The sequence below is a fragment of the Lontra canadensis genome, unplaced genomic scaffold (assembly GCF_010015895.1).
Source record: "Lontra canadensis isolate GAN:19392208 unplaced genomic scaffold, GSC_riverotter_1.0 scaffold204, whole genome shotgun sequence".
NCBI classification, from domain to species: domain Eukaryota; kingdom Metazoa; phylum Chordata; class Mammalia; order Carnivora; family Mustelidae; genus Lontra; species Lontra canadensis.
Genome location: NW_022631198.1, coordinates 688,822 through 705,227, shown reverse-complemented (window position 1 = coordinate 705,227; position 16,406 = coordinate 688,822). Strand labels below are relative to the sequence as shown.

Genomic DNA, 16,406 nt, shown 5'->3' with positions numbered 1-16,406 from the left:
AGATTTTGTCAGAGAGAGAGGGACAGAGAGGGAAAGCACAGGCAGGGGGAGTGAGCCTGATGTGGGACTCAATCCCAGGACCCTGGGATCAAGACCTAGAACACGCAGACATTTAACCAACTGAACCACTCAGGCACCCCAAAATTTATTTAATAACTCACCCGCTTGTGAAAATTTCAGAATTGCTACACTGTCTTTTCTATCATTAGAGATTCAACTCTTTGAGGTTATTTGGTTTTATTTTTTTAATATATATCTCATACATTTAATTAGCAAGTCACATTTTTAAAGATTAGTTGTTTTGAAATTTGCAGGAAAATAGTCATCTTATACACAGCTACTGAAAGTATAAATTGGTAGAGAGGTACTTTGGTGGGAGACGTGGAAATATTAATATTAAATATATACCTATTATTTCATATCAAAATCACATTTACATGTATCACCTTTAGGAAATACTCAACTATGGGCACAATATGCATATAAAGAATATCCCTAGGTGGTCAATAATAACCAAAGGAAAAGGAAATATTTCTGAAGTCAACTAACATCTATACACACGGACCTGGCTAAATAAATTACACGACATTCATCTATGGATACTATATATGCAGTAGTTCAAAACACTGAAGAACTCAATGTGTTGAGGAAGATCTCCAAGATGTATTAACCAGAAAGCAAAAAAAAATTGCTTAACAATAAAAAGTATTTACATAAACAGTAAAATGAAGTATGTATTACTTTGGTAGTATAGGTATGCTTTTAAATTACAGACTCCTGAAATATATTACCCATACACTTGAGGCTACTTGGTTTTAAAAAGCAACAAGTCTTCCTGTGTTCTGAATCTGTTATATCTGACAAGCATACTATATGAAAATTTTATAGGGTTCTTAACTCTGGCTCCCTTTACAATTTTTTTTAATAACAATAATCTCCAGATCTCAAGCTTACCAATTTTTATTCCTTAGCTTTGAGGTGGGGCCAGTGGTGTGTTGGGGCTGGTTAGTAGGCTCATGAGAGCCGATTGCTATGGAATCTTGTGACATTCACACATTGGTAGCTTGAAATTGGCCATGGTGGGAATATTTAGCAGGAAAACCAGAAAATACTATAAACAGCTCCCACCCAGAGAACAGGTCTTTAAACATTTACCAGTACACCATGAGGTATGTAGTTCAAGAATGTGTACATTTAAAAAGCTTCATAGATAACTAACAAACAGTTAAAGATTGAAAACCTTTATCTTTTTTTTTTTTAAGATTTTATTTATTTGACAGAGAGAGATCACAAGCAGGCAGAGAGGCAGGCAGAGAGAGAGAGAGAGAGAGGACGAAGCAGGCTCCCCGCCTAGTAGAGAGCCCGATGCGGGACTCGATCCCAAGACCATGAGATCATGACTTGAGCCGAAGGCAGAGGCTTAACCCACTGAGCCACCCAGGTGCCCCTATATTTATGTATGTATGTATGTATGTATGTATGTATGTATGTATGTATTTATTTATTTTGAAAACCTTTATCTTACATGTTGGGAAAAAACATTAAAATGCCTGTGGTACACATAGCTACGACTCCCTCAATGTAACAGTGCTAGGTCCCAGGGAGATCAGTGATGATGGGAACTCAGCTCTCCGAAAGCATCTATTGTCCCTCTTCCTAAACTGTAAGGCCTATAAGGGGAGCACTATGTTTCCATAGTGACAGTCAAGCTCAGGAGATATTAGATGCATTAATAAATACTGTCAAAGGTATCATAACCTTGATATCACAACTAGGTATTACAACCTAGTAAGTGGCAGAATTAGGAATAAACTTTAGGCTAATTTCCATATATCAATAAACCTTAGGCTAATTTCAATATATGCCTCATCTCCATTAAATTATTGGCCATATCCCCTTGGTCTGTCAGTCCAAGATGATTTCTTAAAATGGGGTGGAGAGTGAGCAGCATCCACCATAAGGTAATAAGACTATGCTTCTCTGCCATCTTTTGGGTCTCCATAATTTAATGTTTTTTTCATGACTATTATTCATTTGAGCTGCCCTGGGGTAAATGCTATGCAGGTGTGATTAGAGATTTTTCAGCTGAAGAAACTACCTCATGAAAGTGTGATAATTTGTTCAAAGTAACCTAAGAGTAAGCAGCAGAGTCAAGATTCTGTCCGATAAGGTCAAATGTATCTTCTGCTAGAACAAGCTGCTTTTCTTGTATCAAAAGAATGCTCTGGGCGCACTGATAGGGGCCTGATCCTAAGACCTTGTCTTTAAGTTTTCTTCCTGTCCAAATCCTGTTCCCTCCTACTCAAATGAAAATCCACATCTCACTCACCACCATTGGTCCATTTCCTTCTTTGTAGCCTGAGCCCTCCATATGGACACATGGTCTTATGTTCAGCCAGGATATAGTGGTACAACTGTATTGTTTAAATGTTGAAATACTTCTATACCAGATGATAAATAGTAGATTTCTACCACCTCTCAGAATGTTTCAAGATCCAATAACAAACATGATGATGGCTGGCACAGCAGAGGATTTCGGGGTCTTCCTCCTGCCTATTCTGATTGGTTTATAAATGTACCATACTAGTTGCTAAATATTTTGAATATCATCTCACCTACAGCAAATCTTTTCTGTGCTCTAAACTTTGATTTAAAACTCCTAGCTCTGTCTTAGATTCACCCTGGAAATAATGCCTGCATGCCCCTTTCACCTATATCATCTCTCTTGTGTGTGTGTGTGTGTGTGTGTGTGTGTGCATCCTGCTAGCCACATTCTAATTGCTTAGACTGCCTTCTGGTTTTAGTTTCAGTCCTCTGTGACATATGATTACCATGCCTCCCCAAGGAATTTAAAAATAGAAAAGGCACTGATAACATCTGGGGGAGGCTAGATAAAATCTGATTATTAAAAAGTTTCTCTTAATATTACACATTTGAATTATTTATGGATATAAAGAATTAGAATACAATTAACCAAAGTTACAACCTGAAACATTATTCAGAGATAAGACCACAAAATACTAAAAGCCAAAGAAATCTTGAGAATGAAGAACAAAGCTGGAGATATCACAATCCCAGAGTTCAAACTATACTACAAATCTATAGTAACCAAAGCAGTAAGGCAGTGGCATTAAAAACAGAGACATAGATCACTGGAATAGAACTGAGAGCCCAGAAATAAACCTACTCTTAAAATGTCAATGTGCTCCTACAACAAAGGAGGCAACAATATACAATACAATATTGAAGTTTCTTCAATAAATGTCATTGGAAAACTCAACAACTACATGCAAAAAATTGAAACCAGACTTGTCTTGCACTATACAGAAAAATAAATTCAAAATGGATTAAAGACCTAAATGTGAGACCTGAAACCATAAAACTCTTAGAGAGTAGTAATCTTTTGGACATCAACCTTAGCAATATTTTTCTGGATATGTCACCCAAGGCCAAGGAAACAAACAAAAATACACAATTGGGACTACATAAAACAAAAAGCTTTTGCAGAGCAAAGAAAATCATCAACAAAATGAAAAGGCAACCTATTGAATGGAAGAAGATATTTGCAAATGACATAACCAATAAGGGGTTAATATCAAAGATATATAAATAACTCACAGAACTCAACACCCCAAAATAATACAATTAAAAACTGGGCAGAGGACCTAAATAGACATTTTTCCAAAAAAGATTTACAGATGGCCAACAGATACATGAAAACTTGCTCAACATCACTGATCATCAGGGAAATGCAAATCAAAGCCACAATGAGATCATAACCTCACACCAGTCAGAATGGCTACTATCAAAAAGATAAGAAATAAATGTTAGCAAGGATGTGTAGAAAAGGGAATCCTCCTCGTGTACTGTTGGTAGGAATGTCAAGTAATGCAACCACTTTGAAAAAAACAGTATTGAGGTTCCTCAAAAAACTACAAATAGAAGTCCTATATGATCCAGTAATCCCACTTCTGGGCATTTTTCCAAAGAAAATAAAAGTGGTAATTTGAAAAGATAAATACAGATTTATGTTTATTGCAGTGTTATTTATAATGACCAAGATATGTAAGTAACCTAAGTGTCTATCAGTAGACAAACAGATAAAGAAAATGTGATACATATGTAAAATGGAATACTACTGAGCTGTAAAAAAAAAAAAGAGATCTTGCCATTTGCAACAACATGGATGGACCTAGAGGGTATTTTGCTGAATAAAATAAGTTAGAGATAACAAAACAGACAAATGAGCAACAACAACAACAAAGAGAAACAAACTTATAAATATAGAGAAAAAACTAGAAGTTGCCAGAGGGAAGGGGGTGGGGTGACAGGTGAAATAGGTGAAGAGGATTAAGAAGTACAAACTTCTAGTTATAAAATAAATAAGTAGTGGGGAAGAAAAGTACAAATAACATTGTAATAACTTTGTATGGTGACAGATGGTAATTACAGTTATCTGGTGAGCATTTCATAATGTATATAACTGGAGAATCATTAGTTATACACCTGAAAGCAATATAATATGCCAACTATACTTCAAAAAGCAAGCAAGCAAGCCAGCCAGCCAAAGAACACATGCAGAAGGGTAATGAACATTGATTGCCTACCAAATATTACTGAGCTAACAGCATAATTTTTTCAAGTTTTCCAAAGTCATTTTCAAACCAAGTTGATAAACCAAGTCCTGATACAGTCAGGACTCTGATCAAAAAGAAATTAGAATATTTAAGACACAGATGTACTGCTAAGACTAGTTTGGTTAGTGGGAAATGCACTGCCATTTTGTTTGTACTCATATTCAAGTCTAGACAATTAGCTCTTCAGTCATTAACAGGGGAAAAGACAGAGTCAGGATACGGGATATCTTTGGCAAATAAATAATCAACATATTCACTAAAAGCTGCTAGAGTCCACAGGGGACAAAAAGAAATGTGAGACAGTACCATAGTCAAGGAGTTAATCTGGCTATTATATTTGATAAGTGTATACAACAAGTACAATGTAAATGCATGGCACAGGAAGTATATTTCAGAAGTTCAGAAGAGAGATCTCATGGTGGGTACAGTGTTCATAGGAACTGAGCTAGGAGTCCAATCTTGACAGAAGCATAAGATCTGAAGAGGCACAGAGACAGACAGGGCATTTGAGACATGAGCAAAAGGAAGGAAAACAGAACTACATTTAGCACTGTTGGGAGTGGTGGTGAGCAGACCAGCTGAGTTGAAACCCAGGGCTTGCCTTGATGTGAGTTGCAAAAGGCAGTGATCTAGGCCTGATCCCATGGGGACGCTAGGGAAGGTATTTATCAGCGTCTTAGAAAATAGAACAAAATTATAAATATGTTGCTTTGGTGGTAATAAAAATTCTTTAAGGAGGCAGAGGTCAAAATTTGGAAAGCCAATCAAGAGAAATGAGGTACTACTCTTCCTAAAGCCAAAAGACATTGCTCAGTATAACCACAGATCTCCACTAGAGGGCAGACAAGTCAAGGCTTATTCTGTGGTTGAACCAGAGACCCTGCATCCACAGAAAATACTGAGAAAACATCTTGTGTTGTTTAAAGACCATTTTCAGTGCTTTCAAACCTGAACAGAGCCTTTAGCTAGTATATAAATCTTTCACAGAATAGCCTTCTGTGGTATAAAATGCTTCTTAATTGCAAAATGGACCAAGAGAAGTTATACATTAGGAACCTGGCTTAGCTGTCAAGGACATGTGCTCATTCATCACAAACATAGCTGGGATGCCAACAGCAGCACTCATCACTGGCTAGCTTACATCAAGCTTCCCCTCCCATCTTAGGCACATCCTAACCACCACTCATCCAATGACTAACAATGTATATATCAGCTGGACTATGACTTCAATCTAGGTTCTCCTTTTGGTCAACTTAAGATGTGCTTGGTCTTAAGGACTCATCCCTTTAAAGTCAGAGTGATGTGAGTTAACCAGACAGAGGTTCTTATAAGTACATTTGACTTATTAGGCTGAAGGGCTGTCATATGGGGGTGTTGGTGGGAGTCCTCAGGTCTCACTAACATAGCATCGATATTAACTTCCAAATAAAAGGGATGAGAAGCCATCAAACTTTTTAGATGCTAAGACTCGATTTTACAAAGTACCTGAACACTTCTTCTGTTTTGAGCTCTTGCAAAATGTCTGTCATTAAAGATGCAAGGGCAGTAGTAGGTTGACTTTCTGTCATTAGCAGGAAGTAATTTTCTTCCACTCTTAATCAATGCTAGAATCACAAGTATTTTCTTTTTCCTTGGAAAATGACAGCAGTTAGTGTCTTGAAAATGATAACATTTGGTTTCAGATATTAGGTATTTCAGCCGCAGGTAAATTTTGCTATCGTGAAATTCTGGTAGTATCTTCAACAAGCCAGGCCACTATGTATGTTAGACTTTGTATACTGTTCTCTCTGCCTATAATTCCCTTCATTCTCCTCTTCCCTTGCTTACTTCTACTCAAGTACAGTGGAACAGATCCTTCAACAAAGATGTCCCATCTTCCATGTTGTAGACTCACTCTTCAAACATTATTTACTATATATAATTTAAATACAATAATGTAGTAAAAATTCTTAGCACAAGAGTATTCATAGCCGTACCTGTTGCATATTTTCACAGGGTCAATCATTTCAGAGGCTTGCGTAACAATTCTGATAGAAACAAGAATGAATGGGGCAATGTCTCAATAACAGGAATTAGTGAGCTAATGATCATTCTCTTCTTTTAGGAATGCATTCCACTTATTTTATTTTCTGGGAGTGGTAATACCTATCTCTAATCCTTACAGAAAATAAAAGGATAAAAAGGCTCATTAAACTGTGAGCTTTTTGAAGACAGGGACCATGTTTTTTCTTTATATCTAAATACCTGGCACATAGTCTTGTTTTTGTTGTTGTTGTAAACATCCTTATTGAAATATAATTCACATACCATACAATTCACCTATTTATTTTTTAGTATCTTCACATGGTTGAGTATGTTCTTAAGTATGTGGCACCCATTTTAAAACCATGCCATATATTCAAATATAAAAGGATATTCAGAGAGGAAAATAGTAAAATTTTAAAAAAGTCTAACAAACTGAGAAAAATAGTTTCACCATATATAAAAAAATGGATTAATAGTTTCAATAAACAAAGAATTCCAAAGAATCAACAAAAAAGGGCAAAAATCCCCACAGAAAATTGGGCAAAGAGAATTCACAAAAGAGATACAAATGGACTGCAAAGGAAGTAAAAATATGGTTAGCTTGAAATTAAAAAAAGAAACACACAAAAATTCAAATAAAATGTGCCATATTTTCTCTACTAAATTATTTAAGATAAAACTAATAATGTGCAATATTGTCAAGAGGTCATGAAAATGGGCAGGGTTTTTTGGGCACTTTCTATCAAGAGCTTTAAAATTGTTCCTATTTTTGACCTTATAGTTTCATGTCTAGAAATGTATTCTACCAAAACCAAAAATAAAACAGAAATATCCCCAAAGATTTGTATACAAGGATACCAAATGCAGAGTATTCATAATAGCAAACAAATTGTAAGCCACCTTAAATGTACAAAGACAGGAGAAGTTGGGTAAATTAAGAAATTACTAAACAAGAGAATTTTATTAAGACCTAAATTTATACTGTTTACTTAAAATGAGAACATGATCAGCATGTGAGAATTACTGAAAAAAAAAAAAGATTTCTAATGGGATGTGGGTTATATGTGGTAACTTTCTTCTTTATAATCATTTATATTTTCTAAACTTTCTACAACGATCATGTATTATAATCAGAAAAAAACTTTAAAAATGTGGAGTAAGGGCATGGGAGAAATGTACAGATTCTTTTTCTTTTCTTAATTAGATGTCTTCTGATATATTAGGTGGAAGATTACACATATCATCAAACCAATGTTTTAAAAGAGACATAATTAGTAAGTTGGAAGATCAACCAGGAAAAGCCTCTATTGGCAGGTGGCTACCTGAGTAAATGACATGCTCTTTTCTTCCTCTTTGAACAGCAGCTTCTCCTGCTATAGCCATGTGAACTCAGCTCGAGTTCACAACTCTTCCTATTCAACGTTCTTTTTCTCTAGAGCCATGCTTTTTAAACTGGGATACAAGTACTCCAGGGTCATGCCTCAGTGTGGTAGGATGAATATAAATCACATTCTCAGGGCATCAGTTTTACTTGATTGGAAGTAATATTTTTAAATCTTTTTTCTTTTTAAGCTTGGGGGCAGGGAGGGGAAGAGAGAGAATCTTAATCAGGCTCTACACCCAGAGCAGGGTCTACTGGTGGGGCTCAATCCCACAACCCTGAGATCATGACCTGAGCCAAAATCAAGAGTCCGATGCTTAATCAACAGAGCCACCCAGGGAACCCAATGGTAATTAATATTTTTGTAGCAACAGAGATACAGATATATAAGCAAGAAATCTGAAGTAAACCATGAAAATTCAAATAAATCTCGGGCTTATAATAGACTCCTTTAAACTCTGTATACCCAGACTGTCAGAGATTTCCTATTCACTCTCTTCTGCTGTTAGAGAAACTTATGGTGGAAAGATTTGAGGAGTACTACAGAGGACTGCCGTGTGCAACTTTATTTACTTACGTATGTATCTATGTATGTATATGTGCATACATGCATGTATGTATTTTACATAGGCCCTACACCCAATGTGGCATTTGAATTCACAGCCTTGAGATCAAGAGTCATATGTTCTACCAACTGAGCCAGCCAGGCACCCCTTGCTGTGTGTAACTTTAAAATAAAGCTTGTGTGGGACGTCTGGGTGGCTCAGTAGGTTAAGCATCTGCTTTGGGCTCAGGTCATGATCCCAGGGTCTTGGGATGGAGTCCTGTGTGGAGCTCCTTGCTCAGCAGGAAGCCTGCTTATCCCTCTGCCTGTCCTCCCCCTGCTTGTGCTCTCTCTCTCTCTAATAAATAAATAAAATCCTTAAAAAATAAAATAAGGCTTGTGCCTAATATTGAGTAATTAACATATAAATTAAATTCTGGGGAGTATAGTTAGTTAATAAATATGAAGAGAAGATCAGATGCTAATGACTCCTTATTCTAATTCCTGATTTGACCTCTAAGACTACAGGGCAGACCACTTAACTTCATTTGGTGTCCAAAAACAAAAGACTGAAAAACGAAAGTGGTAAAAAAGCTGACTTGAGTACTTAAACAAACTACCCAAAAGCCTCCAAGCTTACTTGAAATAAAACAGAGGTACTAAAGTGAAGAAAAAAATATGAAGTTATAAATCAGAATGTGATCTAATTCCCAAGATAAGTGAGGCCTACCTAGTGATCCTTGCTAATACAGTGAGTATCATAAGGAATCCACTTATTAATTAATAGTCTTCCACAGTTAAGGCATCCCTGGCTTTATTTTATTAATGGAAATAAATGATAGAGGAAAAAAAATTGGGAACTTATTGCAGGAAGCTTTTAATTACACTCATAGTCCCCATTAACCTTGACAACCCACCAACTCAACTATAATAAGAACACCTCCCCCACTAACGAAAGTCTAACTAGAACTGCATAATTACAAAACATTGTTTAAGAGAAAGGTAAAATCTTATGAGAGAGAACTATTCAGTCATCTGAATTTCCCCTCTAATTTGTTAAACATCAGAATCATGTATTGTCAATTTTTAGATTATCTAACCCACCTCAGAAGCTTCTTGGTTACTCATTCTTATGTGTTTATTGTTTTTCATTAAATGTCTTTCATTTCATTAAAAATGTCTCCCCATTTTCCCTTCTAGTCTCATTTTTACTTCCCTAAGACTCCTATCTATTTTTCCCTTCCATTTTGCATAAACCTCAAGAAGTTTTCTCTTTGGTACTTGAATTTTATACCTTGAGATAACTTTAGAAAATACTTATATTCTAAACTCTGGGAAAATATTATTGATGTATCTCTTCCACCATCCCCTCACCAGTTAACAGTCTAAGACTGAAGAAACTTAAGTTAAAACCAACTTTTCAGTATAATCCTTTTCTTCTTCCATCTACAGGGAGTTAGGGATAAACCTCATCAGTGATGTTTTGGCTCAATAGAATTCTGACAATTGAAGACAAGTAACTACAGGAAGTCTGTGATGATATAATCAAATCATCAACAAATTATCCTGTTATCTATTAGTAATGTATTTTTCTATCTAGATTTTCCCCTCAGAACTGAATAGTAGTGGGGAGGAAACAGGAGATTAAAAAGGCAAACCATAAAAGGCAAGATGGGCATACCTGATAGGAAGCTCCTTCCCTTATTTACAGATTCTAGTAAAAAAAAAGCTTAACTGAAAACATCTATCCTCACTGTCATTATATATTTCTTCTTGAGAAACTAGTACAGCCCCAACAAGGATTTAGCTATATGTGAAAATTCAAGAAACCAGTAAAAAGCACCAGCAATGCCATAAGAATACAACTCATGGAAGCAAAAGCAGTTTTAAAAAGACAGTCCCCAGAGAGTATCCTGGTCAGTAAACACTCTGAAGCAACCACCAACAAATATTTATTACTTCCCTAATTTCCTGGAAACATAACACTCCTTGAACATCCCATGCAAAAGGTACCCAAGACTACTGAGTAAGGTCTGGTAAGATGAAATATTGCAAGCTACTATTTCATATAACTTAGAGTCAACCAAAACTATGCAATAAAATATGGAATAAAATGGTAGCTATAAAGTATACTGCAGATTAAAAAAATTCTCAAGCTATCAAAGTAAATTGAGATGGTAGACAGAATGCATTCATGCTGGGGTGCCTGGGTGGCTTCAACAGTTGAACATCAGACTCCTGGTTTCATTCAGCTCAGGTCATGAGCTCATGGGTTGTGAGATGAGCCCTAAGTTGGGCTCCACGTTCGGTGGGAAGTCTGCTTGAAAATGCTTTCCCTCTGCCCAGCCCTCATCCCCCACTCACATGTGCACACTCTTTTTCTCTCTCGAAAAAATAAATAAATCTTTTAAAAAAAAAGTGTCCATGCTATATATTCTGCAAGATTTAAGAGACCAACCATAAGAAAAACGAGGTCTTGAAGAAAATCAATGGTGGCTTACAGTTTTATCTATGTATATGATATGAACACATGAACATAGTCATCACCAATCTCAAATAAGTGCTTCCACAGACTGCACCATGAAACTGAATTTTTATAACGTGATCATTTTCAATTTTCACAGATTTTTATTTATTTATTTATTTTTAAAGATTTTATTTATTCATTGGACAGACAGAGATCACAAGTAGGCAGAGAGAGGGGGAAGCAGGCTCCCTGCTAAGCAGGGATCCTGATGTGGGGCTCTATCCCAGGACCCTGAGATCATGACCTGAGCCGAAGGCAGAGGCTTAACCCACTGAGCCACCCAGGTGTTCCAATTTTCATAGTTTTGAGGAGTCACATAATTGAATACTCAGTATGCACAATCCAATGGCAAGTAAACAGTTATTAATAGTTACCTGTGACAATTATGAAAGCTATGTAATATATTCAGATCTGATCCTCAGCCTGCAGAACAACTGCACTGCATAGATAATTTAATAAGTAATCAATGGTGGGTTCATAAATACTTATTTCTTGTCCTGCATAAGTCAAGGGTTTAACACAATATATATAGTAAAATATAAGAAATATTAAACGTATTTCCACTTCTTAAACTATTCTATTTTATATGAACTAGTCCCATGACATTTTCACATCAGGGGATTGGTTAGGTAAACTAATTCAAAAGTTATGGTTCTTTTCCTTATATTGATTAAAATAAATACCAATGCCAATAACATTTACATTTATAATGTAGAGAGGCCAAGGTTGTAAATATTCAACTTTTTTCCCCATACTTCAGAAAGCTTGTGTGAGAAAAGCAAAATCTGTTTCTATATACTCTTGACATTCTTAGATTCTTCTAAATGAACCCACCACAGAAATACAGGACATGATGCTTCAGACATACATGCCCATTTATTTAAGAATTGTCTCATAAGCCACTCTAGTCTCCAAGTACAGGGCTAGGTGTTGGGGATAAAACAGATACAGTCCCTGCTTCAGTCTGATAAAGTAATCAATCAAATAATCAGAAGCAAATAAGCAAAAATAAACTGTAACTACAAGTATTTGGGAAATAAAATACTATTAATGGTGTTAATCATGTATACATACTGACTGCACATCCTAGGTCCCAGCTTTTATGCTGTTTGCAGTAAAAATCCTAACTCCCTTCTAACACTTATTCCTCAAGGCTTCTTCCATTCCTCATCATTCATTTACAGAATAAAACAAATTTAAATAAAACATTTCCACCGAATTTCTGATACGAGTGCTGTCATGGAGACTACCTCACAGGCTATTAATGTAGACTTTGGATTTTAAATCATAAAGAAGCCTATGGAAAACTAGCTAGAAATTTTTTTAAAAATTACAACAGATATGAAATTCAGATTAGACTGAATTCAGCCCATTGCCACCTCTCTCTTCCAACTGGTCCTTGGACTATGCAGCAGTTTCTGCCTCTGCTATTGGGGGAACCATCAACTATAAGAACTCCAGGCACTTTCATTTTTCTCTTCTCCTATACCAACTACAAGCATCTGAAAGAGTCCATTCAGAATTCAAACCACTTCAAGTTACCCTAGGGATATGCTTTAGTCAAAAACATCTTTTGCTTTGACCTTGTTACATCAAGTACTATGTTCCTGCTTTTTAGGAAGAAAAATCATACAAAATCCTAAAGTCTCTGATCTCCTTCAATTGGGTATGAGCTCTCCTCTCCTAAAGTCCTATTCTTTCTTCTTGCACTTATCTTCTTTCTTCAATTATAATTACATATATTCACAACTTATCCTTATTAATTAAGAGTAAAGGACCTAATACATACTCTAATAAATATTTACCGAGTAAAATATGAAAGCAAATTGTGAAAAAAAGCTTCTAGGTAAGGAAGGGGAAAATGAATAAGATGGACTTCACAAAAATGAAAAAACCATGGAAGGGTAACATTCTGATCTATTACATAGCAATAAGGACATAAAGCAAATAATTAGCCGACCAAGGCAATAATAACCCAAGAATACCTAAATGTGTTATACCTAATAAACTTTGGAATTCATGGTGATAAGAAACTGGAAACAAGAGCTAAATAATAACCTGAGTCAAATTTGTAGCTAAGTAAATGGAAAGATCACAGATAGAACCAGAATCACCAATGCCCTATCATTCAATGCATCTTGTCCTCTGAATTCAAAAATGCTGCTACCTCAAATACATTATTTACCACATACCATTATTTACCACATTTCCCCATGTGCACAATCAAGGAGAGGTAAGAAAAGGAAAAAAAAACTATTATTATTACTATTATTATTATTATTATTATTATTTTGGAGGGGAAGGAGCAGGGGAAGAGGCAAAGAGACAGTCTTAAGCAGGCACCATGTCTAGCGGGGAGCCTGACACAGGGCTTGATCTCACAACTCTAAGATCATGACCTGAGCAGAAATCAAGTGTTTGCCGCTTAACCATTGAGCCACCAAGATACCCCGAAAGGGAAAAAATTTTATTTCCATTTTACAGGTAGAAAAATAACTCAATGTGCTCTGCCTGTGAGAATATTTCATTCTTCACACAGGATGGAGAGTCCAACACAGATACTGAAGATTACAATAAATAAATTAATATGTGTGCATGTGTGTGTGTATATTTTTTTTCTTAATAGCAAAATATTCTCCAATATTTCGGTGAAAAAATGTTATACAACTGCCTTTAAAGTCTAGGACTGCAGCTTTTTTTTTTTTTTTTTTTAGTGTTCCACGATTCATTGTTTATGCACCACACCCAGTGCTCCATGCAATACGTGCCCTCCTTAATACCCACCACCAGCATGTTTTATGTAGCATGAACAAACGGCATTGCCTCAAAAAGGCATGACTCAAAATGTTCATGTTTACAGAGCTCATCGCTACCTATATTATACATTTTGCAACTACTGTAGCTTCCCTGATGGTTATAACCAAGGCTTCTGTTAATTTCAAGGGTTTCATACTGATCCTACAAGGCTGCAAATCAAGCTTTTGTTCAATCTGTCCTTAAACCATTTCCTCCTACTTGTCTGGTTTCTCTATTTTCAGAGAGCAAGGCCTGGTTAAGGGATATACCCTACTGTTCAGGCCACATAAGAGAAGTTGTCATGGGCAAGGCCAGAGTGCTTACATAGTGTCTGAGCTTTAAACATCTGTCATTATAGACTTTGTCCTGCCATATAATATGAAACAAGGCAACTATAATTTGGTCAGAGGTCACAGCCTTAAAAGCAGATTTAACTCCTGTATGGTAAACCAGGAAACACTACTTCTAGCCTGTAATGTTACTACCTAACTAGAATAACTATGTATACTAAATATTTTTAATAACCTCATTCTGTGGACATTAGTGTTTTTAGATGTTGTACTAAAATATTTCTTCACCTGAAATATTTAGAAAATTTTAACATAGAAAAATGTATTTCATACAAATATCAAATCAGATGGGCTGTAATAACACATAGCATCAAAGTCTTAGTGGCTTAAAATAGTAACAGTTTCTCATTTATACTACATGTCCATCTTAGATTAGTGGAGATTTTACTCCATGTTATCTTCACTCACCAAGGACATGACTGGTTACTATGGCAAGGAAAATGGAATATAAAGAATCATGCATCAGCTCTTAAGCCTTCCACTTAGAAGTGGCAAAAGTCACAAATTTCATTTGCAAAAGTAAGCATTCCCAACTCCCAAGGGAAGTATAATCCCACCATTATCTAGAATAAGGAGAACCAGAAATATTAGCAAACACAAATGACTATCATAATAGGTAAGGATACTGTATTATACAAGATGCTTTTGGTTACAAGCAATCTGTAGATTGTAGATAAGAAAAATATATTAGTTAGGTAGTGGTGCACATAACTGGTAAATCTAAGGAGGGTGGGAGATTCAGAAATGCAATGGTGTCATTAGGTCTTTATCTTCCCCTCTCTCTTTTTGGACTCTGTTTCCTTCTTAATCTTAGGCAGACTGTCTCCACGTGGTAGTTAAGATGACCACCAACCACACCAAGCACATTATCATCCTCTTAATCAGAGAGTCCAGAAAAAAGAACTTAATCCTTTTTGCTGCAAGCATCTGTATCTATCTCTTAACATGACCCTGACTGGCCCCGCTTGGTTCACATGCTACTCTGAATCCACCATGGAATCTAGGCAAAGTGGGTACCTTGACCAGCCTGACATGGGTCTAGGGACATATGGCTGTCCTAGTGGTAGAAAAGCAGGGCCAAGGGGTTGTCAGCACCATGGAATCATACAGAGTAGAACAGACAAGCTCCCAAACGAAAAGCAGACCATACCAAATAAGCAGCAGCTATCTCGTGAGAGAACTCTGTTATTTCATTTCCTTCATCATTCCCCTAAACCGTAATGACATACGTGAGATTAAATTCTATAAACATAAACTCATGTGGTCTTGGCTTTCATACTATAAATTATTGCTGATGTTAAGCCAGATCCATTGCAAAAACATACCAGGAAACACATATTGGTAAATCCTGGGACAAAATTTCTTTAGGTTATTTTGCATAAGGCTTCTTTAAGTGTATGTAAATCCAAGCAATTAACAAGAAAATTTCCTCTTATTCAACGAATGCAATGGATGATTTTTGAGATACCCAAATGAATAATATGATTACTACGTTTACAAGTTAAAGGGTGAAAGAAGGGAACTGACTTCCCAAGGTCACAGATAACCTAGTTGTACTGGATTTGAACTCAGCATTTCTCTTGGCAGAGGCAGAAGGGGGAATGGTCAGGAATTAGACTATAAGCTTTATAGGGCAGTGCTTTTTGGTTTGGTTCACAGATAGATCTAGAGCACCCAGAACAATATGTGGCATATACTAAGTGGTTGATAAGAAGTGTGAGGATTAAGTTCCTTTTCTTATTTTAAGTAATAGTCAATAGAAATAAAATAAACTTAGTTTTCTCATTGTTATTCTTCTAAAATCTGGGTAAACAAATTTCTACAGAAATCAAATGCTCAGCTTCCAGGAAGTTCCAGGTAATACACATTTGCAACTTGAAACATTCCTCAATGTAGCTTCTTGAAGTTGAGCCAGACAAACTCAAAACAAGGACAAGGAATACAAAACAGAATGAGAGAGAAAATTTAAAAAAAAATCAACATTGTTACAGCATCTGTATATGAACATTTTTCTAGATCAACATAAGTCCACACTGTTTTAGGTTTTGGAATAATGCTATATAATGCATTGTTTAATAATTTTAAAGAAGGTAGTTACATATGGTAAAACCTCTGGTTATCTTCCTGCAATAGCTGGTAAAGCCCT

The 16,406-nt window shown here is 36.0% G+C and overlaps 1 protein-coding gene across 4 annotated transcripts in view; it reads right to left on the bottom strand.

Annotated features, from left to right (window-relative positions):
- Positions 1-16,406, bottom strand: part of SSH2 (slingshot protein phosphatase 2) — a 239,099-nt gene that overhangs the window by 151,048 nt on the left and 71,645 nt on the right. The gene's annotated exons all lie outside the window — the stretch shown is intronic.